This window comes from Lepidochelys kempii, chromosome 1, assembly GCF_965140265.1.
Source record: "Lepidochelys kempii isolate rLepKem1 chromosome 1, rLepKem1.hap2, whole genome shotgun sequence".
Lineage (NCBI taxonomy): Eukaryota > Metazoa > Chordata > Testudines > Cheloniidae > Lepidochelys > Lepidochelys kempii.
The window spans coordinates 179,972,876-179,995,544 of NC_133256.1; positions in this window are offsets into that span (position 1 = coordinate 179,972,876).

The following is a 22,669-nucleotide window of genomic DNA, read 5'->3' on the forward strand; positions in this document are numbered from 1 at the left end:
CATGGCAGGACTAAGTATTATCTAGACTATATCTGACAGGTGTTGGTCTAAACTGCTCTTATAAAGTGTACTCTCAGCATGATCCTTTCCTTTCTGCTAATAACAGCTGCCGCTCATCTTCCTTAACTGCTATGAAGTATATTTTTAAAAGGATCCACAGTTTCATAATTTTTTCAGTAGCTCTTCTACCCATGGGATAAACAAGAAAAAAAAAAGTTAAGAGCAAGGCAAACTTCTATAATGCACTATATAAGGAGATTTGGTTAGTCACCTTACAAATTTCATCTTCCATTAGAATTTCATACAAGAATGATTTGGCAAGTGTAGATTTTATGGGAAGAGGGACCTTAAATGCCATTTGAAAGTGAAAGGATGTGGATGAACCTATTATTTTAAAGCTAGTAGAGTTGTTGTGCTCCTACTTGCAGACCTTTAAATGTGTAAAGTTCTATTTATATGATAAAAATGATCTATGACCATTCACAAAAGGGACATAATTTCAACTTGAGAGCTATACACACTAGACTTCATGAAATGAAAATGAAACAGAATGAAAACTGTGAGCTCAACATCACTTCACCAAGTTTCCTAAGTCATGTAATTACACAAAGGAACATTGAACCGGAGCTACAGTAGCTCATAATAATTCTATCATGGAAGCACTTAACTCAAGTGGATCTACTACCCTGCAATCCTTCTTAGGAGCATATTACTTGAGTTCAGTATCTAATTTTGTTAGAATAGTATAGCACCTCTCGGAGCACTGCTTGGGAGTGATGCTGCATTTTCATGGAGACAATCTTTGTATCTGAGCACTACACCACCCCAGTCCTCTTCAATCCAGACTTGGAGATGGATTCCAGACTGACTTGTATTTCACCACCTGTAGAGTTTTACTAATATTTTGGTGATTATGACATAGGGACCATTAAGTCAAGTTAGGCAACGACAAAAATTGCACACCACAAATGATCAGAAAGTGAGAGGAAGCATTCAGTGCATTAACAGGAATTATTTTGTCTCTACATGAGCCTATGAGAAACTGAAAGTGAGCAAAAATTTTCCTCACAGAATGGATAGTCTTTGCCACAGTTTTACAATAAGGAATGATTCATGAATGATCAATACAAATTCCCAGATTGTATCTTTCCATCACTGTTAGCATGTAATAATCTGATACTTAACCTCTCCATACTTAAATCGGAAGCTAACTTCATCATTTGAAATCCCAGAGTACAATCATTTTGAAGGGATGTTTGAGGCAAACTGGACAAGACATTTTACTTCTTGGAAAATGAGTTGGTTCTAGTATTTTGTTATTAATTAGTTCCTGCTTTTAGCTTGGGAGCTGGGATTGGATTTATGGTTTGTGTCTCAAAAGGGCTTGGCATAAAACCTCCTCCAGTGACTTCCATGAGGACTTGTGCCTTTGGCTAGTTTAGGAGAATGTGGTGAGTTAATAATTAAAGTATTGTGTATGGCTTTCATGGACATTTATTCACTGAATGATCCAAAAGGGGTATTAAAATGTTCAAATAAACCCATCAGAGAGCAAACCTTATTAACAGATATTTTTAAGTGAGAGAATCTTTACTATTAAAGTTGAAAATACATATTGGTAATCTCAGGAGAGATGTCTTACAAGAATATCATGGGTTTAAAAATAAAAATAAATAAATAAATAAAATCAAGAAGCCAAGAAATTCAAGTAAGGTTTCACACCTAAAAAAACCCACCACACTTGCACATACATTGATCACCATTTTTAGTTTCCATACAGAAGTTAGGAGGATAAATACCTCTGATGACCTGGGCCTTGATCCCTAACACTTGAGGCCAAACTCTCATGTGTGGGCTTTAATAGAGTCACACACAAGGGAAGAATTTGGTTCAGTGCAGAGATGTGCTTAAAAATATTAATTTAAAATGTGTCTCCCTCATTGGATGATATCTGTGATAACGCTGGGTAATATACTTTTCCCTGTTCAAAAAAAAATAAAATCCATCAACTCCATACTCTTCTCCCCACCACACACACAAAGACACATATCCTTCCACCACCCATCCCTTGACAAGCATATTTCAATCCCCCATACTTTCTCATCCCCAGTACAATGTCACAGAGGGTTTTCTAGATGACTCCCTACCTGGTAGCTGCATGTCCTAGGGTCAGCAAATAAACTTCTTGGGGCATCTGGCTGTGGATGATTGGCTGCATGGGATGCAGGTCCCTTTAAGTGTTGAGCTGGAGAGCCAGTTGGGGGATGGATCCTTTTTGTTCTTGATCTGGGTGGGTGGTCCCTGGCTAGCATAGAAAGACCAGGTGAGGGATTTGGAGAATAGATAGATAAGAAGGTCTCATCTTGTTGCTAGGGACAGGAGTAAAGTAGGGGAACAGGCAACCCCTAGATATCAAAAGAGCAGGACTTCATTGACACGTAGGAGAAAAGGATCAGCAGTCAGGTTCCCTCCCGGTATAGGATCTTCAAATTCCAGGCAGGGACACATCAGGTGGACACTGATGGCAGGGGAGGAAGAGGTGAGCTGCAATACTTCCACTCAATGCAGCAACAGATTGCCCTGCCTCCTGTCCTCATGCACTGCTTTTGTGGCCAGTGATGGAAGCAAGATGGGGAAGACGAGGAAATGTGGACTTTGAAGTGTATCTCCTATGAGTAATCAGAGGTGCTGTCGGGGTATTCAGGAGTGGCATTTCCCTACCAGAAGTTATGACAGCAACAGCTGATATACCAACAGTGTGGAAACTTCCAGAGTAAGCAGCACCCTTAGAGCATGGTGACTGATTACTGCAGCCTGAGTGCCCCCAGTGGTTAGGGTTGCCTCTGTAGCCATCCCACCTCTATTTCCCCTTCATTCAAGATACTCCAAGAACTCAGTCTCCAGTGACCTTCTGAGTTCAATCCTTTAATTCACTCTTCAGCAATTCTCCTCTTCCTGTCAAAAAAAGTTCACCAAAAAACAGAAATCCAAACAAACAACATTTTTCAGCTCATCTTCCCTTCTTTAACTCCCAGTCACAGGCTTTATCTAGCCAGGGCTCTCCAGGAACCAAACTTCTTTCCTATAGCTGCTTCTTCCACCTACCCCAGATCCACTCAGTCTCCCATTTCTTGAGCTTTCCCAGCTTACTACAGGATCTCCTGTCTCTGGCAGTCTCAGCTACCCTCTCTCTCAGCCACACCCCCTCCCTACAGTTTCCTGCTGCCTTTTATATTAGAATCACCTGGCCTCATTCCTCTCAGGTGGCACTCATCTTGTAATCAGGGCTGGCTTAGCCCCAGATTCTCCAGCCCATGGGCAAGCCACTCTGTTACAAGCCTGCTCAGTCCCAGCTTCAGAAAGTGTTGAACAATTAACAATTAGAGCCAGCGTTACCATTTTCAGGCAAGCTTGTGAGAGAATAATATACTGAGCTGCTTCCTGCCAAATATAAATGACTCCTGTCCTCTATTGTTATACCTCTATGCACAGGGCTAGCCTAAGGACTCCAGGGAAGGTAAGCAAGATAATTATGTGGGGTACAGTCCAAACTTAACTAATTCATTTTACATTAAAATTGTGTGTGTGTGAAGTGGAGGAGAAGGGAGGGAATTCTTAGGCGTCCCTATCTCATATTCCTGCAGCAGAAGCAGACAAGTGTCCTGTTCTTTTTCATCCCAGTGACCAGTTTACCCCATCTCTGTGATGAAACAGGCTAGAAACTTATTTTCATTTTAAATGAAAGCTGAGATAGTGCCCAAAGGCTAGTATTGTTAAAAAGAAGGTTGTGTGAACCCATTCCAGCTCATAATTATCTGGAACAAAAACATTGTCCATTAAAATCCAGCTCATGCAAAGATGTTTACCTTTCTGTACAAAACTAGTTAAATTCCAGAAACTAAAGTGACCAATGCATTTTGTCATGGGAGACATAGTTTAATATTATGGCTATCTAATAAGTGGCAAACAGAGCTTAATGTGCAGTAATTTCTCGACCCAAGAACATTTCTACCCCACTGTTTGAAGATTTTTAAAAAATTTTGATAGCTTTCTGTCCAGTTTCTGACTGAGTTACACACACTTGTCTAACACCATACATTATGTGACCCAGCTATGTAACTTACTGCTTTGCAAAGCACATTCTCCTGCACTGACAGATAAATCAGTTTCTTGTAGCTGCTTCAAAACAACAGCTAGATGTTGGAGAAGTTCTCTGCAAGCACAGAGCAGTTGAAACAGAAAATTGTTAGAGCAATCTACTGCATTCTTGACATGCCAAAGGAAAACCTGATTCACATGCTATCAGACATTTTGCATGAGCCCCCCTCATGCAATTCTATAGGGATAGCAACAAAACTGAAAAATCCTGGAAGTCACAGTGAAGGCTGTCAACAGTTTAATATGATTAATTAAGGGGATCTGTTTGTTCCCCTTACACAAATCTGAAGTGCTAATATCATTAACTTGGGTATTCCTGTTAACTAGGTCATTCCTGCTGTAGACCTACAATAGACATAAAACCTTCCTGATAACATTTCAATCCATTCTAAAGCTGTCAAAACTAGTTTAATAATCTTGTCCTTATTTTTCTTAGGTGTCAATATAATTGGGCTTGACCAAAAAGTAACTGGGTTACTTGGGCATTGAATATACCTGTAGCTTTTTGCCTAAGGGGCTTGTTCCATTTCCCTATGGCATGTTCCATTAAGTAAGGAGTATAGCTGAATAGCTCAAAAGACTTGCCCTGACCATTCTTCCCATCTGACCCCCCTGCATTTAGCACTCATTAGGCAGAATGGAACAGAGTGAATGGGAAGAAAAGAGCTTCTTTCATTTAATCAGATCACAAACTTGGCCCAGTGTTTCTTCTAAGGTATTTGCAAATGTGTCCAGACCATGAAGTAAGATAGTGTAAATGGTAATGATATGAGCAGATTAGAATAGTAATAGTATTAATAGAATGAAAAGGAGGCTAAATTGAATACATAACTCCCCTTCATCCCTTTGAAAATCACCTTCTTCACAGGGTAAGTTTATTATTTTAAATTCTATGGTCTGTTTTATATAGGAGATCAGACTAGTTGATCACAGTGGTCCCTTCTGACCTTAAAATAATATCTGCCAAAATAATAAAGGAAATTAATACAGTGTTCATTATGAACAGTCTATAATTTGGAGCCTGAAATACTCTCCAGTATTTCTTTTAAACTTTTCATTGTTACTGTCATGTTCAAAATTTGAATAAAATTCACAAACATTAAAAGCAACGTAGCTATTTTTACAAGGAACAGCAAGGAGATAAAGAATATTTTCTGAATTAAGTGACAGCATATTAACACTTATGCCAAATGACAGTAGAAATGAAGAGAGTGGTTATACTACTCTTCATTAAAAATGTCTGCATATAACTTTTCCATAGCTCCATTCTGCCATATAGTAGGGTTGTTTGTTTGTTTTTCATTTGCCTCTTACAAAAATTAGTAGCCAGAACTTTGATAACCACCATTGGGTACTGATCTCAATTTTTCTGTGTGTTCCAGTTTGACTGACTGTGTTTTGCATTTTCATGACCCCATGTCCTACTTCCTACAAATGGCTTCAATACACTTGAATAGCAAACTGACCTTCTGTTCACTTCCTGCAGAAACTCCACTTCCTTTCATCTTCAGGAGCTTTTAAAACTAACCTCTTCAATAAAACACTTCTTCATTATCCACTGGTAACTAACACCAGACTTTTAGCTAGTATTTGTTTTCTTGGTAGATTTCAATAGATTTACTTAAAAACTAAAAGGCAACCTCATGTTCCAGGTGTCCCTAATCCTCTGACTGCTAGAAGCTGGGACTGCATGATAGGGGGATGGATCACTCAGTAAATTACCCTGGTCAGTTCACTCCCTTGAAGAATCTGGCACTGGGCACTGTTGGAACACAGGATACTGGGCTAGCTGGACCATTGGGCTGACCCAGTATGACTGTCCTTATGTAATATTTATATAATTAAGCCTCACAACATCCTTGTGGAATAGGTAAGTATTATTAATGCTGTGTTACAGCTGGGGAACCTGATGCACAGAGAAGTGCCCTTGCAAAGGGAATTAAAACTAATAGTAAAAGGATCTATCACTGTATAAATAAAAAAAAAAAAAAGGAAAGAAGTGAGACCACTAAGCACTGAGGATGGGGTGGAGATTAAAGAATAATCTAGGCCAAACACCTAAACAAATACTTTGCCTCAGTTTTTAATAAGGCTAATGAAGAGCATAGAGGTAGTAGCAGGGTAGCTAATGGGAACGAGGATATGGAGGTAGAAATTACCACATCTGAAGTGGAAGTCAAACTCAAACATTTTAACGGGACTAACTCTGGCGGAAGGGGGAGAGATAATCTCCATCGAAGAATATTAAAGGAACTTTCACATGAAATTGAAAGCCCAATAGCAAGGATTTGTAATGAATCTGTAAAGCCAGGGAAGTATTAGTACCATTATACATGGCACTGGTGAGACCTCATCTCTAATGTTGTGTGCAGTTCTGGTCTCCAATGTTTAAGAAGGTTGGATTCAAACTGGAACAGGAGCAGAGAAGAGCTACTAGGATGATCCTAGGAATGGAAAACCTGTCTTACGAGAGGAGATTGAAGGAGCTTTGCTTGCTGAGGGGAGATAAATCAGAGGGATAAATACGAGGGAGGGAGAGGAACTATTTAAGTTCATTGCCAATGTGGACACAAGAACAGATGAACTACCCATCAACAACTTTAGGTTTGAAATTAGATGAAGGTTTCCAATGATCAGAGGAGTAAAGTTCTGGCACAGCCTTCAAAGGGGAGCAGTCAGGGCAAAAAACATAACTGGCTTCAAGACTGAGCTTGATAAATGTATGTAGGGCAGTATTTCCCAAATTTGGGATGCCGCTTGTTCAGGGAAAGCCCCTGGTCAGCCCGGTTTGTTTACCTGCCACGTCCACAGGTTCGGCTGATCGCGACTCCCACTGGCCACGGTTCACCGCTGCAGGCCAATGGGGGCTGCGGGAAGCAGTGGCCGGTACGTCCCTCGGCCCACGCCGCTTCCCGCAACCCCCATTGGCCTGCAGCAGCAAACTGCGGCCAGTGGAAGCTGCGATCGGCCAAACCTGCAGATGCCACAGGTAAACAAACCGGCCTGGCCCACCAGGGGCTTTCCCTGAACAAGTGGCATCCCAAGTTGGGAAACACTGATGTAGGGGATGATATGATGATTCTGGCTACAATGGCATGTAGCCAATCTATGACTACTAACAGCAATATCTCCAATGGCCAGTGACGGACACTAGACGGGGAGGGCTCAGAGTTACTACAGATAATGTTTTTCCTGGTGTCTGGCTAGCAGGTCTTGCCCACGTGCTCAGGGTCTAACTGATCACCTATCTGGAGGCAGGAAGGAATTTTCCCCTGGATCAGATTGGCAGAGACCCTCTGCGGTTTTCACCTTCCTCTGCAGCATGGGGTATGGATCGTTTGCATGTTTAAATGAGTTTAAATGGTGGCTCCTCTGTAATTTTGAAGTCTTTAAATCATGATTTGAGAAATTCAGTTACTCAGCCAGAGGTTGGGGTCCATTACAGGAGTGGGTGGGTGAGGTTCTGTGGCCTGCAACGTGCAGGAGGTCAGACTAGATTAAGGTCAGAAGGGACCATCATGATAAAGTCTGTGAGACTTGTCTTTGGTCACACATTGAATCTGTGGCAGAATTGTGAATGAAATCCATATCGGTTCTTTGCTATAGCATGCTCCCTCAATAATACATCATTCACTAACTGTGATATTTTAATGTTTTCCAGCAATTCTATAATACTTCAAGTAAGAAAGTCTAAAAGCAAGACAACATTTAAATACCTTCAGTTTCAGATTGCTTAAGTGACAGATTTTTTCATAGTCTGAAATTGTTTGTCTGAAGGGTTTTCTTCTCAATCAGAAAAAGAAATTAAGTTTGCTTTCAAAAGTGGTCTGTTTTTGCAATTATTTGGCAAATGTTGTCAGAATGCGGATTTAGAAGCCCAAGTCCCAGTTTACAAATCTCAATAAAAGCTAGTCTTTCCTGAGACTGAAGATGTGTGTTGCTTTTCCAAATTTAAAAAATAAAAAGTCTATAGGTGAGATTCTTGGCTGCTTCTTTGAGAAGCACAGCACAAAACTCACAGTGTGTGTGGGGTAGAGGGAGGACGGGGGGACTAAGGTACCTATAAGGCACCCTTGAGTCCTGCTATTGTAAAGGGCTGTCCAGGACAGCCCTAATGCAACATAGACACCCCCTCCCAAGGAGCTGTCTAAATCATACCAGCATGTCCCTGCCTGCCTGTGCAGAGACACTACCTAGAGACTCCACAGTGCTGCATGTTGTAGCCTTACCCTCCAAACTGCCCCCACCCCCACTCCCCCCCAAGACTATAGCCTTTGAGGGGGTTCTTAGGAGACAGCCTGTGACTGTCTTTCTCAATTCCTGAGCCAGATGAAATCTTTCCCAGCTGGAACTGGGACTTTCTGCCAAAACAGGTCTTTTACCAGGCGTAATGTCTTCAGATCAGGGGTGAGAATTTCACTCTTAGCTTCCAAAGTGACATTCCCAACATAACATTTATGTTATAAAAAACTGGACTCAGAATTTTAGTATTTGCTATAGATGAGTTGCATGGTAAGTAGTTATGGGCCTGAAGCAAAGCCCAGAATCTGAAAACCCATCACAAATTTTGGAAATTTCAGCTTTGAACTTAATGTCTTGGGCTCATCTACAATTTCTAGTAGATGCGTCAAGGAGCTTAAACAAAAATCTTCATTGGAGCTGATCATGCAGCACTTTCCTGCCTGAATAGTTCCTTCCCTTTCTGTTGCTCTAGAAGTATACATTAGCCACACTAAGCCTTATTGTATGGCTTTAATCTCAAACTTATGCTCTGGCTGTTCTCCAATATTGAGCATGCGCCCAGCAAAAGTAAATTTCTGAATTTGCCAACACAGATTTTAATCACACCTCAACTCTCCTTTGTTTTTATTTTTTTAAGGTTCAATTCAGAATACATTCATTTTTAGTTAGACATTTAAGTTGATGCAGCACATAAAAAAATTCGTTATATCAACCTGCAATAAATACATTTTTCTTAAGGATTTATTCCTTTACTAAGCATGTGTTCTTCTCTAGTCATACTCCAAGGTTTATTGTAATACATCTAGCTAAACAATCTTGGTTTATTTCCTACTAAAAATATGGATTCCTGCTGTCAGCAAAATTTTATTGCACAAGGTAATATTTGTTCAGTATAACACCCCTGAATCCATCCGATCAACCAGAAACCTGTTATGGGCTATTCATTTAGTCTTTTTATTCCCTTCAGGTAAACGTAATTAGAGCAAGAGCAGAAAGGCAGCCTTGAAAGAGAGATCTCAAGATATGCAAATGGTCTGTGTTCAAAAGAGTTGAGCTATGTAGATTGCCTGTTCAGATGTGAGTGGTCAGTGTGCCTCTTTTCCCCCTTAATGTCAAGAGACTGCCTGTCTTGCATTTCCACTGCATTTTGGCAGCTTGAGTTCACTTTCAGTTCTCAGAAATGGCATATTTACTGACCAGTGCACCTGATCTTATTATCAAAAAAAACATATGAGCAATATTTATTGAATCATCTTCAATTCAGTGACAGCACTCTGTATTCAAGACAATAAGGGCTACACTTGAAAAATGAGGCTGGATATGAAAGACTTGAAATATATGGTTTCCCCCACTAGGCCACATTTTCAAACACTGGCCTCAGTTTTTGAGATTGCAAGTATTGTGTACATTCTGGAGTTCGGTATCTATGTTCCTCATTTGGGCATGCACAAATGTAAGACTTAGACATCTAATTGATCTAAATTACAAGCACAAGTAATTGTGGGTGTTCATTAGCACACACAAACTAGAAGTCTGGTTAATGCTAGACTAAAAATATTTAAACACTGAGCAAATTTGTGTATGCATGTGCTGAATGCGCAATGAAAAATTGATGGGCCAGATTTTGAGCTGTGATCGTGCTCCTTTTCACTACTCAGACATCAAAAATGGTCCAGATTCTGGCTGCAAATAATTCCCTTGAAACTCCCTGCTGTCATGAACCTGTCAGAGATGGTTCCTGTGCCAGTTGCCCACCCCCATCACAGGGGTCAAGTCATAGGCTAGGAAGAGGCATGGTGGAGCTCTTCCTCTTCATGGCTATCCTCCAGTGACAGAAGATTGATTAAGGACCCTACCCTAGTGGCATAGGTTAGAGAGCCCCTCATTTACTCTGACTCTCATTGTTGTTGGTTGCAGCGCTAATTCTCTGAGCCATAGGAAAGAATGTGAGACAGGCCTGTCACAGAGGCATACCAGGCACAGCCACTCATCAGTGACTGTAGTATGGGGACATACATAGCAGATTCAAATCATCAGCAGAGAGGTTTATACGAGGACTGGCTGCAAAACAACAATTCTGTTTCATGAAAAATGTTAAGGTTTTGAAATTTGTTTCCATTCCACTGCGGAACAAAAACAAGGGCTTTTGAAATTTCCCAGGAGAAAGAATGACACCCACCCCAGAACAGCTAATAGCTTAGTATTTAGGGTGCTCACCTGGGATATGGAAGACTCAGGGTCAGGTCCCTGCTCTGCCTGATCTGGACAATTTCCCTAACCACTAGGCTATAAAGTCAGTCTCTCTCTCTCTCTCTCTCTTTGGCCCAATGAGTATTTAATTATTTATGCAAAGTGGAATAGCTCCAGCATGAGAGTTTGAGAAACAAAGCCTGAATCTATAGCCAGATGGTCTGAACACTTGCCTGGGATCTAAAGCAGGGACTTGAACCTGAGTGCCCTAACCATCAAGTTATTGGCTATTCTGGGGTCTCTCTCCATCATAACCTGACAAACCTTCCTGATGAAATTGTCATAAAAAATTATATATTTCTGTGAAACATTGTTTCTACAAATTGATATTTTTCAATGGAAAATAATTTCAACCATTTCTAATTGATACCATTCCCCTACTCCAAAGGAACATTTTTCAGCATGAGCAACTTAGCTTCAACTGACAATTAACAGAAGTTAAAATTCCACAGAGCAGTGGTTTTCAACCCTTTTTAATTTGCAGACCCCTAAAAAATTTTGAATGGAGGTGCAGACCTCTTTGGAAATCTTAGACAGTCTGCAAACCCCAAGACAGACCACAGGTTGAAAACCACTGCCAAAGAATATTCTGAAAGGACATGCTTTAAGTGTATCAATATCTTGCCTCCTGCGGCAATGGGTGGTGTAGACAAGATGAGCTTCAAAGAAGAAAGCTTCCTTAAAAATCTTCAGGCTGATTCTCCTCTCACTTGTACCAGTTTTACACTGGCATAATGACACTGGCTATATCATAAGGATTTATTATATGGGAAGGAGTTTATACATATTTTGTACACACACACACACACACACACACACACACAACTTTATTATCATATAGTTTTGTAGACTCTGCTCTGATCCCAAATGTTAAGCTTCAGTGACTACTTTTGGTTAAGAATATTTCAGCTGTACTATGTGTACGTTAAATCTAAACTATGTCCCACTCAGACAGATCTTTAAGAACACACTAAAAGTAGAAGAGATGGGAGGATAAATTGTTGATCCAAGGAATAAAAAGTATGCCAAGAAAAAAGGGTTCAGTTGATAGCTGAAATTGAAAGGAAATTTGCCAACTGATAAAATTATTATTTTGGAAAGTCAAACTCTTTTATCATCAGATAAGATATAAGGGCAAAAGGAATTCAGTGAGAGCGTTGGCTTAAATATGTTGTTATTATTGTTTGTATCTGAGAATACAGATTTTTTCAGTTAGAAAGCCAGAGGAAAGAAATATAGCGGCACTTCACTATCCTTATTTATACAAGGGGAAATATTGCATATATCACCTAGTGAATCTCTATTTAATTCACCCCAGGCTTTAAAAAAGTATTTAACATTTATCTTCTCCAAAAAATTTGTGAAAGGGACCAGATCTGCTCTTGGTTACACAGATGCAATTCCCACTTAAATCAAGAGGATTTTTACCATGCAACAGAGAACAGAATTAGACCCAAAGTGCATGCTATGTAATGAGAAACAAAAAGGTTGATAGAAGACACTGGGACCTACCAGTATTTGAGCCAAGATTATTTTACAGTGTTGCCTAACCAGAAAAAAGCAGCTACTTAGCTTGAGCATGATCTCACACATCTTTCTCAGGCAAGATTCAGATTCATTTCAAAGGATCGCCACCCAGAAACCCATAAGCATTGCTGGCCTTACACATTTTCAGAAGTGCAGGAATCAACAGGGATCCAGTGCCATTGTCTTCAAGCCACACCCCTCCTTCCCATGAGCATGTTCCCTCTGCTCTCCTCTGCTGTCTTCATCCCAAGCAAAAGGGAACAGCTCAGAAATCTGACCACTAAAGCAGTGCAAAGGGCAGGAAACCGCTCTAAAACTGGCTCTGCTTATGAGTATAAGTACAATAGCCATTTTTCAAGTTACACAGCCTGTTTGATTGCTGGGCTGAACCCGCACAGTTATTATGGGCCTGATTTGCCTCTGCCTTGCACCAGGCATAATAACTTTACTCCTGTGCAGAATGCCTGTAAGATGCTACCAATTCTATTTTGGTAGTATTTTACAACCACTTTGCACAGGTGCAAATGATTACACAAGGTGCAAGGCACTAGAGGCCTACAGCACTTATCTACATATATCTATTTAAAGAAAAAATGGAAGACCAGATTAATATTTATGCTCTTTATGAATGCTAGGTAGCATAAACAAGACCGGGAGAGTTCAACTCCATTAAACTGAATGCTGCATGTTGTAGAAATATTGGATTCTAAAGAGGACTACAAGAACATGACAGTTTATCTCTAAGTCATTTAACAGATGTTGAGCTAAACACATAGAAAAATCTGGCTGCCTGAAGGCTTCCTGCTGATGTTGTACATATCTCAAATCATGATGACAAGAGCTCCACCCTTATCTGCAGGATTTATGAAATCAAACATGGATCTGTGCTCAGAGGTTTATGGGACTGCCAGTCATCTTTGGTAAGCCTAGAAAATGTTTGCATCTCGCCATCTCGTTACGAAAGCAAGAGATGCCCCCTCCACTGATATGCAAAAAATTGTCTATGAATTAATTCAAGCTTGTTGAAGGCCAGACCTTTGTTTCTCAAGAGAGAAATGTTTGTACAGTAAGTAGTATCTTACATATCAGCAGGAGCAGCCACTGAGATAAAATTGTAGGCAAAAGGCGCACATTTCATTCCTGTGACATCACACAAGGTGAATGTCAAATGTGTCTATTTTAACTCTAAATTCAGCCAAAGGCAGTTCAGTGAAATATTTATTTTGATGACAACCTCATACTGTGGTAGCACCCAACCCCTTTCAAGATAGTGAGTTACTAAAATCTCAAAACTTCAGGAAATACTAGGACTTATTGTGGGTGCCTCAAAGTGTGGGATTCACTGCTGGAGGCTTTGAAGCCAATTGTACAGTAGTATTGTAAAATACCAGGAAACTCTCTTTCAACACTAAAGCTTGGAAAGTATGTGTTAACCCCTTTGTGCCAGCACTTTTTCCCGTTTCCCAGCCATTAATTACAACAGCAAGAAACTGATACTGGAGGATTAAAAAGAAAAAAAAGAAAACACCTGATGCTTACATAGAAAAAAAAATCTCATAACTGTGATTGAAAGATGGTTCAGTATTCAATGTTAATAATATTACAGTATTAATGTTGCACGTTAAAAAAAAATCATCTGTGACTAAATCTATGCTCCTAAATCCATCTTGCAAAGTACTTAACATGCCTAACTTCAAGTACTGAGTCATCCCATTGACTTCACTGGGACTAGACACCGGCTTAAAGTTAAGCACATTCTTAAGTGCTTTGGTGGGCTGGAGTCTTAGGCATCTAAACAACATTAACCTGATTTTCAGACTTCCAGAATGGCTTGTCTATGCTGGACAATTAGATCATGCTAAAATACAATGTTGAGGAACCAAGGTAATTAACACCATGTTACACACACTGTGCTGAGGATTATTATGTTTAACAGTGTGCCTACTGACCATGGTTACCTCTAGGGCAGTGGTTCCCAAACTTGTTCCGCCGCTCGTGCAGGGAAAGCCCCTGGTGGGCCAGGACAGTTTGTTTACCTGCCACGTCCACAGGTTCAGCAGATCGCGGCTCCCAGCAGCTGCGGTTCGCTGCTCCAGGCCAATGGGAGCTGCTGGAAGTGGTGGCCAGTATGTCTCCTGGCCCATGCTGCTTCCAGCAGCTCCCATTGGCCTGGAGCAGCGAACCGTGGCCACTGGGAGCCGCAATCTGCTGAACCTGTGGACGTGGCAGGTAAACAAACTGTCCTGGCCCACCAGGGGCTTTCCCTGCACGAGCGGCGGAACAAGTTTGGGAACCACTGCTTTAGGGTTCTGGTTCCCTGGGATTAACCACAGACAACTTACACTCTTCAGTATGACAGCCCCTCTGGATACTGAGGCCTTGCCATCACTAGAAAAAAAATGTGGTCTTACCTCATGTTAGCTGCAATGTGATAACTAATATGAGTTACACTCCAAGAGAAGAGAAGGGAGTCATAGTATTAACAGATATTAGTAGGTTGAGGTATTAGTTATTGTATTACTGTTGGGCCAGAACCCCATTGTGCTAGTCAGTGTACCAACTGCCTGCCATAAAGAGCTTACAACGTAAGTAAAACTCTGGGATCCCACTCTAAGTGCTAAATCATAAGAACAGCCATATTTGGTCAGATCAGTGATCTATCTAGTCCAGTATCCCACCTTCCAACAGTGGCCAGTGCCAAATGCTTCAGGAGAACTGAACAGACCAGGGCAATTTATCAAGTTATCCATCCCCAGTTATCCAGTCCCATCTTCTGGCAGTCAGAGATTTAGAGACGCCCAGAGCATGGGGCTGTATCCCTGACCATCTTGGCCAATAGCCATTGATGGACCTTGTGACGCTATCTGACCAGGTGCCAGCTCATGCCAAGGCCCCAGGCCTCACTAAACTCTGAAAAATGCATAGCCAGAAACCAGTCTGATTCATCTCAGTGCTAGCATTGTTAAAATAGATGTTAAGTTGATAAGAATATATTTAGTGTTTAGACCTTATGAATGGCTTGTAGATGCATATTAGTCTCACTTATCTGCACCCCATGTTAGAGAGTGATAGCAAATGTTTGCATTATAAGCATCTGTAATTGTGTAACTCATCAAACAAGAAAGAAACATTAATTAAAGTAAAGTGCTCATCCTGCACAAAAGGCCCACTGAAAGCATATGAACCATTGTGACGCATCAAAAGACAGAGACCTGATTGATTGCATTCCTCACACCCACCACAGAGACGTGCCCATAAACTCATCCCATCAGCTTACACTCTGGAGTGAAGGGGATAAAAATCCCTGACAAGGAGCAACTTGGTTCTTTTTTCTGCTCGGACTCTAAAGGAGCAGCTGTTTTGCCTGGGTTAGACCCAAAGGATGTATAGTCTACTTATGATACACACACACACACAAATGACTAATAGTTTTGGGTTTCAAAAGATAAGAAAAATGTCTGTGTGTTACCTGCTTTAAATTTGTAAATAACTTTCATTTCTTAATTAACCTTTAGGTTATTACAGGATTGGCTACAGGTATTCCCTTTGGTTTGATGTATGACATATAATTAACGTGGGGTCCTTTGGGACTGGGAGTAACCTGAATATTATTGTGATTTTTCGTGTAAGTAACCATCTATCACATATTCAAGCTTACCTGGGTGGCAAGATAGACTGGAATGCCCAAAGGGATTGTCTGTGACTCCACAGTAAGACTGTTATAGTTCTTGAGGAGTTCACACTTGTTTCTGTGTTGGTGAAATCTAATTATAGAACATACAACTAGTTTGGAGGGGTTGCCTTGCTTCTTGAGAGTCTGCTCTGAGGTTGGCACTCACAGTCATGAGCCACTGCAAGCAACATGACAGACCTATCCTCCATGAAATTGTCTCATTCTTTTTTAAACCCAGGTATAGTTTTGGCCTTCAAAACATCCCCAGCAATGAGTTCCACAGATTGACAGTGCATTGTGTGGAGAAGCACTTGCTTATGTTTGTTTTAAACCTACTGCCTATTAATTTCATTGAATAACCCTGGGTCTTGGATTATGGAAAGGGGAAAATAACACTTCTTGAATCAATCTCCACACCAATTATGATTTTGTAGACCTCTAATATATCCCTCTTTAGCCACCTCTTTTCTAAGGTGCACAGTCCCCATCTTTTTAAATCCTCCTCATATAGAAGCTGTTCCATTTTTATTGCCCTTTGTTGTACTTTTTCCAATTCTAATGTTTCTTTATTGAGCTGCTGGCAAGCAGAACAGTATGCAAGGTGTACCAGAGATTTTATATAGTGGCATGATATTTACTGTCTTATTATCTATTGCTTTCCTAAAAGATATGACCACACCCATCCTGTCACTCTAATTTTTTTTCCCGGGCATCCAGTTTTGTAAGATCCCTTTGTACCTCTTCACAGTTTGCTGTGGACTTTAACTATCTTGAGTAATTTTGTACCATCTGCAAACTTTGCCAACTCATTCTTTACCTCTTTTTTCAGGTCATATATGAATATGTTGAAAAGCACTCCTCCCAGTACAGATCCTTGAGAGACCCCGGCTATTTACCTCTCTCTGACCATTTATTTATACCCTCTGTTTCGTATCTTTTAACCACTTACTGATCCATGAATGGACCTTCCCTCTTATCCATGACTGTTTACTTTGCTTAAGAGCCTTTGGTGAGGTACCTTGTCCAAATACACTATATCCATTGAATCACCCTTGTCCATTTTTGTGGACTCCCTCAAAGAATTGTGAGAAATTGGTGTTGTATGATTTCCCTTTACAAAAGTTGTGTTGACTCTTCCCCAACATATTGTGTTCAGTTATGTGTCTAATCATTCTGTTCTTTACTATAGTTTCAAGCTATTTGTTTGGTATTGAAGCTAGGCTTAGTGGCCTTCAACTGCCAAAATTGCCTGTGGAGCCGTTCTATTAAAAAAATTGGCATCACATTAGCTATCCACCGCTCACCTGGCACAGAGGCTGATTTCAGTGATAGGTTACATACCCACAGTAGTAGTTCTGCAATTTCCTATTGAAACCTCCTCTATTGACCCCTCAATCTGGGACAGTTCCTCAGATTTGTCAGCTAAAGACAATGGCTCAGATATGGGAATCTCCCTCACATCTGCTGCAGTGAAGACTGGTTCAAAAAATTCATTTAGTTTCTCTGCAATGGCCTTGTCTTCCTTGAGTGCTCTGATAGCACCTTGATCATCCAGTGGCCCTGCTGATTGTTTGACAGGGTTATGGCTTTTGATGTACTTAAAAAAAATTGCTGTTCATTTGTGTGTCTTTCACTTTAGTTGCTCTTCAAATTCTTTTTTGGCCTGCCTAACTATACTTCTATACACTTGACTTGTCAGAGTTTATGTTCCTTTCTATTTTCCTTAGTAGGATTTGACTTCCTATTTTTAAAATATGTGTTTTTGTTTCCAACAGCCTCTTTTACTCTGTTTAGCCATGGTGGCATTTTTTTGGTCCTCTTACTGTTTTGTTTTACTTGGGGCATATACACATACAATTTGAGCTTCTATTATGGTACTTTTAAAAAGTTTCCATGCATCATGCAGACACTTCACTTCTGTGACTGTTCCTTTTAATTTCCATTTAACTAGCTTCCTCATTTTTGTGCACTCCCCCTTTCTAAAGTTAAGTGCTATTGTTGTGGGTTTCTTTGATATTTCCCCGATTACAAGGATGTTAAACTTAATTACATTATGGTCACTAATACTAAGCAGTTAAGCTATATTCACCTTTTGGACAAGATCTTATGTGCCTCTAAATCAAGAATTGCCTCTCACCTTGTGGGTTCCAGGACTAGCTGTTCCAAGAAGCAGTCATTAATAGTGACTAGAAATTTTCTCTCTCCATCCCATTTTGAGATGACATGTTCCCAGTCAGTATGAGGATAGTTGAAATCCTCCATTATTATTGGGTTTTCTGTTTTTGTAACCTCTCTAATCTGCCTGAGCATTACATAGTCACCATCACCATCGTGGTCAGGTGGTTGGTAATATATTCCTACTACTAGACTCTTATTATTCAAGCAACAAATTCTATCCATAGATATGTTGTGATACTGTTTCATTCCTTTAGAGTTTTTATTTTATTTGACTCAATACTTTTTTAAATATAGTGCCACTTCCCCACCAGTGATACCTACTCTATCATTTGACTGTTTCTCTTCAGTTACTACTTGTACTTTACCAACTTCTATACTCTCCTCTCTACTAGGATGTAGATAATCCCCTTTAATAAATCCTCCCCAAGGGATGTCTCTGTCCAAGGTATGTGCTCCTCCACATCTATTGGCTTTCCCTTAACCTTTAGTGTAAAAACTCCTCTATGACCCTTTTAATTTTGCATGCCACCAATCTGGCTCCATTTTGGTTTAGGTGGAGCCCATCCTTCCTATATAGGCTTCTCCTTTCCCAGAAGGTTCCCCATTTCATAATGAACCTAAATCTGACCAGACAAATACCATTGTCTCATCCACTCATGGTGACCCTGAAGTTCTGCCTTTCTAACTGGCCCTGTGCCTGGAACTGGAAGCATTTTAGCTATTGTTACCATAGAGGTCCTTGACTTTGATCTCTCAAGACCTGTTTAACATCGTGTTAGTTATCAGGATTCTACAAGGTTATGTTCTAACATGATGTAATTTTCTCAAGCTGAAAATGGGCCCGAAAGGGGTAGAGGAATGATACTGCACATCCCTACACACCAGCAAACAAAGCTGATGAGGGAAGAAGGAAATGGAGACTGCACCCTCTTCAATTACAGGTAGCCAAAAAGTGTCACAGAGCTCGCAGTGGCATGCTGACTCTTCACCCAGCACCCAAAGCTCTGCTTTTGCCTGAAAGACATAATATAGTTGAAAATAATGTTTAGTGTTATAAATGTTTATATAAATGGATATTAACAGAATAAATGATTTTGGACAAAACAGAGTAAAATACGAGGGGATTTTTTAAAAACCCTGAAAAGTTTTTAGGTCAGGTTAATAAATTACTTGCCCAATTTGGTCATTCCCTGTCCCCTTTTAGACTCTATAATATCTTTGGGAACATATTTGACCATACCCAATTTGACTGTACACAATCATTTACATGTAGATTCCAAAATACTGAAAACCAGGACAAAACGCTAAGAATCAGATATACAAAGGCAAAATGCAATTATTAAATGAATTAGAAAATATCCACTACTCCTGTCAGTCTATTCTGAGATGATATTACTGGGGAAATATTAAGGAAGATCACAAGTGTCCTGAGAGTCACTCTGGGGGATATTCTCAAATCTTCAATCTTTTTTTTTCCTTTCTACTGAAGAGAACAGGGTTTTTTTTCTGCCTTTCTTTTTAAAACAACAGTAGCCAGGCATGTTGTAGGGGGGATGAAAATGTCAGAGCATGGTGTATGGGGAATGAAATGCTAACTAAAATGTGGGGATGAAAAGAGGGTTAGCTTGTGGTTTCTGCAGTTTCTCTTTCTCTCTCTCATTGTTACTCAGTGCACACTATCCAGAATGATCACAAATGGAAGGCCTGTGTTTTCAAACACTACACACAGAGTGAGTTTCCAGCAGGTTATGAGATTATAGCTATGAGAGATTGGAAAAAATCACCTTACAGGTCAGTTCATTTTATTTTTAAAAGCTCACTTTGGTCACAAGCCCGAGAAAAGCTTAATTAAAGTCAATGGAAGATGCAGAAGTGAGGCAGAAAAAATAAGATGACAAGGAAAAAATCATTTTTTAAAAAACATATTAGATTACGGTAAACCAGAGAGGCATGACCCCATCAATTTTAGAAATGGGTTAAAAATAAGAATTAAGTATTGTACGAATGACAATGAGGCAATATGGGCTGTGAACACCTGTGGTACATTTGTCCACCTTCTAATTCCACCAAAAACAATTAGGCCTGGAATTTCAAAGGAGTTAGGATCCCAGATCCCATTGGTTTTCACTGGGGAGTTAGAAACCTAACTCTCTTAGGCTTAGGGTGACCAGGTGTCCTGATTTTATAGGGACAGTCCCGATATTTGGGACTTTGTCTTCTATAGGCACCTAGTACCACCCCCCCCTCCCTATTTTTCACACTTGCTTAGGCTTCAATGAAAATCCCACCTTTATATTATAGAGCAGCTAGTTTAGTCTCTGTTTGCGAGATACTGCTGATAGAAAGGGTAAATCTCCTCCCATATATTAAAGTACCTAATTGTATGTCCCTGCTACTCTTGGAGAAGTCTAATTATAATTATTTGCTACCTCAGAAGATGAGCCTAAATTTTCTTGCAGGCTGGGAGGTGACTTAAGGAAAGGTGTTGGTGGCAGAGGTGGGAGAGTAGGGAATGCGAATCAACAGACTTAATAAGAAACTCCTATGCTTAAAGGAGATGATCATAAATATTGCCTTTTTGTCAGGACTTTTCCATAATCAGCTTCTATTCAGAAATGTTAGACCCCTTACGTGAGGCTATGGTGCCATGATTTTCACACTCAGAGGATTCCCTTACACGAATATGTCTTGAACTGACAAGATACATCATTCATCCTCAATTTCAGTGTCAGCAACTATGTTCTCATCTGTTGTAGCAATAGTCTCTTCTGGGTGAAAAGTTTCCATGTTAACCCCTAAGAATGTCAATCGTTCTCTGCTGTCATTCTTCATTATAGTGCTAAGATATGGTGAGCAATATCCCTCATGACAGGGCCACAGAAGGTGGGCTCTAAATAAATGATGGAAAGACTACAGATGGTCACTGACAGCTATTGTTATGATGGCCCAATTTTGAACTTCATAAACCATCATGGAAGTGTATTGTGCCAGCAAGTTTGTGCATAAATCTTGAAAGTCCTCAAGCATGAATTCCCACTGTAATCAAGAGGAGTTTCTTGGGTGGAAGGCTTGCAGTCTTAGTCTTTTCAGTAGGATTATAGCACACACATACCTTGTAGAAACAGCCCATGGGTATTTGTAAAAAGTGCTGTTCTGTATTTTTCAGCTCAGAGCTACAGTTTGGAAGCAGCATCCACTAGAAATGTTGGAAGAAGCAGAAAGAGAGGTGATTTTCTTCATTTCCCTTCTAGATGCAGACTATGCTTGCTGGAGTATTGGGCTAGCAATTGATTTTACTATACCCTTTCTGAATTTTTCCAAAAGTGTGCCTTGAATATTGTTCTTAATCTTAAAACTTGCTCTGACTAAAGTACAAATAAATAAGAATTAAAATGACATTTAATTAGTGTTTTTCATGCTGAGGAAGCTGACGTGCTTCACATATGCCAGAATCACCTCAGCCACCACTGTAATGCAAATTCCTCTAAGGAGAATGTCGCTGTTGCTTTATAGCATGCAGCAAAACCACACAATATAAGAGGAAAGCTACATCCATCTGAATCTACAAGAGGAATTTTAAGCAACAAGAATGTTCTGGTAATTATTTGAGTAATTATTAGTCAAAGAAAGAATTTAGTCAGAGACAAGGTCCAATATTCTTACCCAGTTATTTTGGGCATGCAATCTTCTAATGGCCACAGGCAGTCAGGGCCTTGGCTCTCATTGAAAGAAGCCATTTCTAGAAGCAAAAGTGCCTGCACTGAAAATCCTGTACTGTCACTTGATCTCAGTGAACTACCTGCAGCAAACAATGTATTCAATGAATTATTCACAAACATACTTTGATTTTTATGAGTTTGGTTGTTATCTATAATTATTTGCAGACCTTATGTTAACAAAGTTTAGCATATGGGTTGTTTGCAAATTTTGTTCAGGGAATCTATTTGTTACTATCTTGTGGTAGGTCACCTTTTTCTGTTTCTCTAGTGGGCAATTAACTATAACGAAGAGAAACAATATTCAAGTCACTGGGCATTTGATTCTCTCAGGAAGAGGGTATGAGCAGTTTGTGGAGTTGAAGGCAGCTAGGAAATCCAAAGTAAGGGTTATTTTAGTGTATTATAAATCTGTGTTATTCTGGACCACGTCAAACACCACAGCTAGAAAAATTAGGCTATTGTAATAGTAGAGGCTGAGGTCTTTTAAAAATTAACTCTCTCATCACAGTCCCATAGAGTAAGTATATGTGCATGCATATACTGAATGGAAAAGAGTGTGACTAGATCCTAGTTTGGTTTAAACAGCTGATTCCAAGCCAGGGTTCTGAATAGAGTTTTTGCACAGCCTTCGTCCGAAAAGGTGTGGCTGCATTCCCTTGTCCCTCTTGTTTAAGTGTGTTTGTGCCAGGGCTGGGATTTGGGGAACAGACTTTTGGGCTGGGATTTGAGGAACAGACTTTCCCTGTGATATTGTGATGGGAAAGCCCCCAGGCAGTAATTCTTCATATACATACCAAGACCATTTATTGGATTTACTGGTTTTCAGCTTCCTAACACTCAGCACATTCACCACACTGATTTTAACAATCAAGCAAGTAATAAACTCAGCAGTACACAGGCATGTTCCACCTAGGAGAGGTGC